Source organism: Aotus nancymaae, unplaced genomic scaffold (genome assembly GCF_030222135.1).
Source record: "Aotus nancymaae isolate 86718 unplaced genomic scaffold, 86718_ANA_hifiasm-v0.15.2.pri h1tg000019l, whole genome shotgun sequence".
Lineage (NCBI taxonomy): Eukaryota > Metazoa > Chordata > Mammalia > Primates > Aotidae > Aotus > Aotus nancymaae.
In genome coordinates this window covers 39,992,890-40,000,728 of record NW_026988431.1, presented here as the reverse complement: position 1 = coordinate 40,000,728, position 7,839 = coordinate 39,992,890, and positions in this window count along the sequence as shown.

Below are 7,839 nucleotides of genomic sequence, written 5' to 3'. Positions count from 1 at the left end.
AGTACTACCTTAGAAATTAAGTTTTTGTTGTTGTCAGCCTTGGCCTCCCATTAATATCTGGGAACTATTAAAAGCATTTAATGCTGTGACCCTACCTAGACCTATTAAATTCCATTCTCTGGGGGTGAGGCCAGGCCATCAGTTATTTCAAAAGTTCTCCAAATGCTTCTAATGTGCAGCAAAGGTTGGGAGAATCTGATCTCGCTTAGCACTTAGAGGTTATACTGCTTATTTCTACCACTACACAACACTTATATAGTGAGTTTACCGCAGTGAATTAATGGAACTCTTTTAAGTGGAAAATGTCTGATCAGTCGTTAAATAGCAGTCTAAGTGAAATCTATAACTAAAATTTCTATTTTGAAAGACAAAAAGAAAAACCAACTTCTCTTTGAGGGTATGCTATACCCAGAGACTTGGCTAGTGCTAAGGAGGGCATAGTAGACCTCCTGAAATCACACGAAGAACAAGCAGCTCCTGCTTGGTTTTACCCAATAGCCTGAGTCCCCTCAGTCATTCTGTGATGCTAAAGCCTCTCAACTACTAGGACACGATTTGAGAAATTTCATAAAGTCTCAAGCTGTCCTTTCAGGTTATTTGTGTCAGGGTCTGAACCAAAGACACTGACCCAGTGACAGATGAACAAATTCACTCCACATAAATAAATCTCCAGTGAAAGAGTGGGCTGGGGATCCATGGTCACTCACAGACACTCCTAAGAGAGATAGTGGCCATGGCCCTGACCAGATGGCCCTCTAGGCATTTATTCAGTATGGATTCAATAACAGAGGCAATGAGTTAACACACTTGTGGATTAAAGGCCAGGTTCCAAGGCCTAAAGCAAACATCAGTTGTGGGTGATAAACCTGGTCACCCTCCTCCTGAGAGAGCCATCCAGCATGCAGATGATTAAAGGTTAGTTTTAGGACCACAGGTTATTCAGATAAATTCTCCCACATTCCCTAGTTAGTTGCTTTTCTTTGTCAACTAGGGGATTAGGCTGCCTTCATCCAAAACTTCTGAAACTATGCAAACCTTTCAGCCTTCCTGGAAGGTTTGTGACTATATTCTATAATTTTACAGTCTTTCCAGTCATCCTGACTGAACTCCCACATATTTGTACAATGGGGAAGAAAATATCTATACCTCAACCTCTTTCCCATGTCTATGACAGATCACCTGGCCTAGTGCTAAGGAAGGCATGGTAGACCTCCTTAGGTGCTTGAGTATCTTACAGATTGTGCACCTATGGTTGAAAAGCTCTTATCAAAATGCTCTTACTTTTATTGAGCTGATAAAGTTGCCAGCCTAACTTCTATCTGTTCGTTCTGGCTTTGCCTCCTGGAGGAACACAGATTATGTTGACTGTCTTTTCCATATGTTAACAATGCACATAGATCATAATTTTCCTAAATCTGCTCTTCCAGAAAAGATTTCAGGCTTTCAAAACCATATAATCATCCTGTCCTTGGTGACTCTGTTTTCCTCCTTTGTCAACATCACATTTCACAATGTGTCACCTGGAATAGTGGAACAACCTGGCTATAATAGTGATTCTGATTTGATCTGGTCATTGTATTTCTAGAAATGAAGCCCAAGATTTTATCAATTTTTACCAGGTCATACCACATTGTCTTAAAATATCAATGATTTTCAAACCAGGCTGCACATTAAAATCACTTGGAAGAGCTTTGAAAAATATACCTTTGTCATTTGCTGTCAATGGTGATACAAGTTCCCTTGTATCAACATGATATAATTATGTCATCAGGGTATAATGATGATACCCTGTTCTACCCTTGCCAATTAAATCAGAATATCTGGGGGTAAGGCCCAGGTATAGTGATTTTTAAAAGTATTTCAGTGATTCTAATGTGCATCTAAGTGAGTTACATTCTTAAATGTGGTTTCTCTCAACATGTAGGGAAATACAATTTGTTGTTGTTGTTTGAATGTAAATGTCAGGCTTTTGATCTGTTCTAGTTTAATTTTCTGAAATAGTAGTCCCAGAACTTTCAAATATAATTCTTGAAGATTATAACAAGTTACATTAGTGTTTATGTCCATAAAATGTTTAGAAAAGTTTGAAAAGGGCTTTGAAAAAGTAAAGATTAATTTAGTGTTAATATGTCTTATATTGTTGGGTTTATGCATAATATAATTTGGTTAATATATGTCATAAATAAAAGTATTTTAAGATTACACTGTGAACTTGTATCATCATTGATAGCAAATGACATAGCCCATAAGCATGGGATCCAAAATTGGTTTTGCAAATTTAAGGACTTTCCAAGTAAAACAAATTTTAATGCTATGCTCATTGGTTCTCTTTTTATTTAAAACATTGGGTTTTAAGACATAACCAAAATAAACTACTTTTTATTCCTTTGACTTTAGATATATTTCAGCTGTTAAAAGGAGTGTTGTTTCATAAAGCCTGGCAGAAGACTTTCAGTCTCTCACATCTGAAATTAATCAAGGATTGAATAAGAGTTACCCAGAAAAACTGCAGTGATTTAAATTTGTGACCCTGGGTCATTTGGCAAAGGCATTTTTCCCCCAAAGTTGTTAAGATTGCCTGAGTATTGCAGTATAGTGAATAGAATTTTATAAAAATCAGTGTTATTAGCCATTTACATAAAAGGCAAGTAGCAACCTTCATGGTATCCCTCATTATTCTTGAAATATTGCATGCATTGTTGGGTGGCTCATGAGGTACAATTCTAAAGACACTGGTTCCTAGGCTAAAGTATCATACATTGTATTTATACTGTCTGTCACACTCAAAATGAATTAGAGATCATCCAAAGGAATAATGTAAAAATCATTAAAATGAAGACAAGAAAGGTCAGATAACATTGAGACAATGCAGAGAGACCTATTGTAATTGCACACACATGCAAAAAGTATCGTCAAGCTCTTTTGATGCCAGTTCAAAAGAAACATAATGGGCTCCTTATATTGTCATAAAGGCATTCCTCTCAGTTAACCTTTATCTTTTCTATGTATACATTGGAACTTCACTAAGATATTCAGTCTTGCTTTCAACTCTGAGTTCTAATCTTATCTGTGCTTACGGGCCTCAAGTATGCCAAGTAACAAGTTAACACTGATGCCTGCCTTGCTTTGGCTTTTTTCTGTCAAATTTGTTAACATCTGTTTTGAGCCAGTGGATAAACTATGTACTCTACTTACTAAAACTGAATTTGTTTTTTTTCTTTTGTTGGAACATCTTCCTAGATATCTTGATTCTCATAGCTGTTACCATAAGACTGAGGTCCTACTAGGGACTAGAGGTCAATTTTTGCTTTGTGAAGATTTCTGTTAGCCTTTGACATGCAAAAGATTACATAACAAACCACCCCCAAACACAATGCTTTAACATACTGATAGTTAATCTTATTGACCTGTGGGTTGGTTAGGTTTAGTTTAGTGGGATTTTCCCCACTACACATCTCTCATCTCCTTCCCAGGCCAAGTGGGTTAACTCCAGCAATGTTTTCCTTATGGCAACCTCAGAGGTAAAATTGAGGGCAAATGGAAACATACAAGGCCTCTTAAGGTCTAGGCTTGCAGCTGGCCCATGATCACTTCTACTTTATTCTTTTGCAAAACAAGTTATATAGCTGAACCTAAATTGAGTGATAGAGAAATACACTTGTAGATACTAGGAGAAACCACAAAATCATATGGCAGAAAATATTGAACCCGGGAATGTTGTTGGAGGATATAAAGTGTTATTTAAATACATTAAAATTTGATTCCAAATTCCAGCTATCTACACTAAAGTAGATAGCTAGGATTTATATAGTATCCTATGGTAAGTAGCTTCTGTTTTTCATTCCACTGTTTGTGCCTTTTTTGGATTATTCAAATGTTTTAAGCATTCCATTTTATCTATTAGGCTTTTGAGTATCTTTTTGTATATCTTCCCAGTGGGAAGAGATTACATTATATATACTTGACTTTTCACAGTTTACCTAGAATTAATATCCCCTTCATGTTTTAATTGTAATACTTATTAACTCTGTATATTGAACAACCCTCCAAAATGCTACAATTTTTGCTTTTAACAATTATACAACTTTTTTAAAATTTAGGAATAAAACAGCCTATAATATTCATGTGACTGTTACCACTTGTGTTGCTCTTCCTTCAAGTTTCCCTCTGGTACCTTTCCCTTCCACCTGAAAAACGTTTTGCATTTCTTTCATAGCAGATTTGCTGGTGATGAATTTTATTAGTTTTCATTCATCCAAGACCATCTTTATTTCATCTTTGTTTGGTTTTTGTTGTTGCTATTGTTTTAATTTTTGTGGGGACATAGTAGATGTATATATTTATGGGGTATGTGAAATATTTTTGATACAGACATAACAATGCATAATAAATAATCACAGGATAAATGGAGTATCCATCACCTTGAACATTTATCTTTTATTTGTGTTACAAACCAATTATACTCTTAGTTATTTTAAAGTGCACAAATTTGTGTAAATTTTTGTTGACCACAGTCATGCTGTTGTGCTACAAAACACTAGATCTTATTTATTGTATCTATCTATATTTTTGTTCCCATCGACCACCTCCCTGAGCCCCATGACCCTTCCCAGCCTCTGGTAACCATTATTATACTCCATGTCTATGAATTCAATTGTTTTAATTTTTAGCTCCTACAAATAAATGAGAATATGTGAAGTTTGTCTTTTTGTCTCTGGCTTATTTCACTTACCATAATTACCTATACTTCCATCTATATTGTTGCAAATGATAGGATCTCATTCTTTTTTACAGCTGAATAGTATTCTATTGTGTATATTTACCACGTTTTCTTTATTCTTTCTTCTGTTGATGGACACTTAGGCTACTTCCAAATCTTGGCTATTGTGAATAGTGATGCAATAAATGTGGGAGTGCAGATATTGTTCAATATACTGATTTCTTTTCTGGAGTATATTTCTAGTAGTGGGATGGCTGGATCATATGGTAGCTTTATTTTTAGTTTTTTGAGGAACCTCCAAACTCTTCGGTATAATGGTTGTACTAATTTACATTTCTACCAACAGTGTATAAGTGTTCTCTTTTCTCCATATCTCACCAGCATTTTGTTATTGCCTATCTTTTGGATAAAAGCCATTTTAACAGAAGTGAGATGATAGCTTATTGTAGACTTGATTTGCATTTTTCTGATGATCAGTGATACTGAACACTTTTTCATATTTCTTTTTGCTATTTGTATGTCTTAAGAAATGTCTATTCAGAGCTTTTGTGCATTTTGAAATTAGATTATATTATTTTCTGTTCATTTGTTTGATTTCATTATATAACTGGTTATTAATCCCTTGTCAGATAGATTGCTCACAAAATATTTTCTCCCATTTTGTGTGTTATTTCTTCACTTTGTTGATGTTCTGTTTCCTGTGTAGAAGTATTTTAACTTTATGTGATCCCATTTGTCCATTTGTCTATTTTTGCTTTGATTACCTATGCTTGTGAAATATTACTTAAGAAATATTTGCCCAGCTCAGTGTCCTGGAGAGTTTTCCCAATGTTTCCTTGTATTTTCATAGTCCAAGATCTTAGGTTAAAGTATTTCATCCATTTTGATTTGATTGTTATATATGGCAAGAAATAAGGGTCTATTTTCATCTGCATATGGATATCCAGTTTTCCCAGTACCATTTATAGAAGATAGTGCTCTTCCCCAACTTATGTTCTTAGCACCTTTGTTGGAAATGAGCTCATTGTAGATGTATGGATTTATTTCTGGGTTCTCTGTTCTGTTGGTCTATATATCCATTTATATGACACTACCATGCTGTTTGGTTACTATAGCTCTGTATTGTAACTTGAAGAAAAGTAATGTGTTTCCTCCAGTTTTGTACTCTTTGCTCAGGATAGCTTTGGCTATTCTGGATCTTTTGTGATTCCATGTAAATTTTAATATATATATTTTTTTTCTGTAAAGAATGTTACTGGTATTTGATCAGGGATTACATTGAATCTGTAGATTGTTTTGGGTAGTACAAAAATTTTAACAATATTGATAGTTCAAATCCATGAACATGGAAACATTTTCCATTTGTTGATGTCCTCTTCAATTTCTTTCATCAATATTTTATAGTTTTCATTATAAAGATATTTTACTGCTTTTATTTCTAGTATTTTATCTTATTTTTAGCTATTGCAAATTGGATTTCTTTTTCAGATTGTTTACGTTGGTATATAGAAATGCTACTGATTTTTGTATGTTGATTTTGTATCCTGCAACTTTACTGAATTTGTTTATCAGTTCCAATAGGTTTTGGTAGAGTTTTTAAGTTTTTCCAAATGTAAGATCATATCATTAGCAAACAAGGATAATTTGACTTTTCCTTTCCATTTTGGGTACCCTTTATTTTTTATCTTTATTTGTGAATGAATGCTATTTTTACTGAATACGAATTCTAGGCTGACAATTCCTTTCTTTCATTATAGTAAGATTTTCACTCCACTATGTTCTTTCTGATGAGAAATGTACAATAATTTGAATAATTATTCTCCTATATGGAATGTATTATTTTGCTTTGGCTCCTTTTAACATTTTTTCTTTATTTTTGGTTTTCATCAGTTTGATTACAATGTGTATGGGCATGTATTTCTTTGAGTTTATTCTGTTTGGGGTTTGATGAACTTTAATTTGTAGGTTTATGTCTTTACACAAATTTGGAAAGTTTGCAAGCATTATTTCTTCAAAAGTTTTTTTCTGTCCCACCATCTTCCTCTTATCTTTCTGGAATTCTGATAATACAAATGTTAGACCTGGTGATATTATCCTTAGGTTCTTAAGACTGTTCCTTTTTTTTTAATTTTTTCATTATGTTATTCCAATTGCATAATTTCTGTTGACTTATCTACACATTTACAAACTTTCCTCTATTGTTTTCATTCTGCTATTGAACCCATCTACTGATATTTTTTAAGTTAATAGATTTAAAAGAACATTAGTTATAAATGTTCTTTTATAAGAACATTTATAACATTATAAATGTTAATAAATTATAAATCTATTAACATAAGTTAATAGATTTAAAAGAACATTATTTTTCAGCTGTAAAATTTCCGTTTGGTTCTTCTTTATAAAGTCATCTCTTTTTTGAGACTTTTTTCTTTCCATTTTTTAAAGAATATTTGTTGTGACTTATTTGAGCATGCTATAGAAGCTTTTTAAAAGACTTTGATAATTCCACATCTGTTTCATATTGGTTGGTGTCTGTTGGTTTTCATTTCTCTTGGTAATTTGTCAGACTTTTCTAGTTCTTTTGTGTGTTGAGTAATTTTGGATTGGATGCTGGACATTTTGAGTATTAAATTATGAGGGTCTGGATCTACATTAAATCCTATGGATAATATTTCATTGTCATTTGGTTTGTTTTAGTAGAGAATTGATCCAGTTGGGTGCTGGCTGCAATTTCTTACATGCTTTATGTGTATTGTAGTTCAAATGTCAGTATATTTTCAAAACATTTTCAATGTTGTTCAGCTCTTCTGCGCATGTGCCACTCATGGGCCAGGTCTCAGACCTATGTGGTAGTCTCCCTCATATTTTTTTCTCAAAGCAGTTTAGTCATACTGTTTAGGATCAGATCTACCATTCAACTCAGAGGTGAGACCAAGGGTTCATATAAAACTGCTGGGATCCCTTTCTTGAATCCCCTTATCTCCACAGTCTCCCCCAGACTGCTTCACTCCCAGAGTCCTTCCTTCTTGGTTGTCTCACTAAGTCTCCTTACCCTACCATGTACATCCTTTGTCTTATTCTGCCTCTGGATCCAAGTGGCAGGAAGAAGAGGGGAAAGG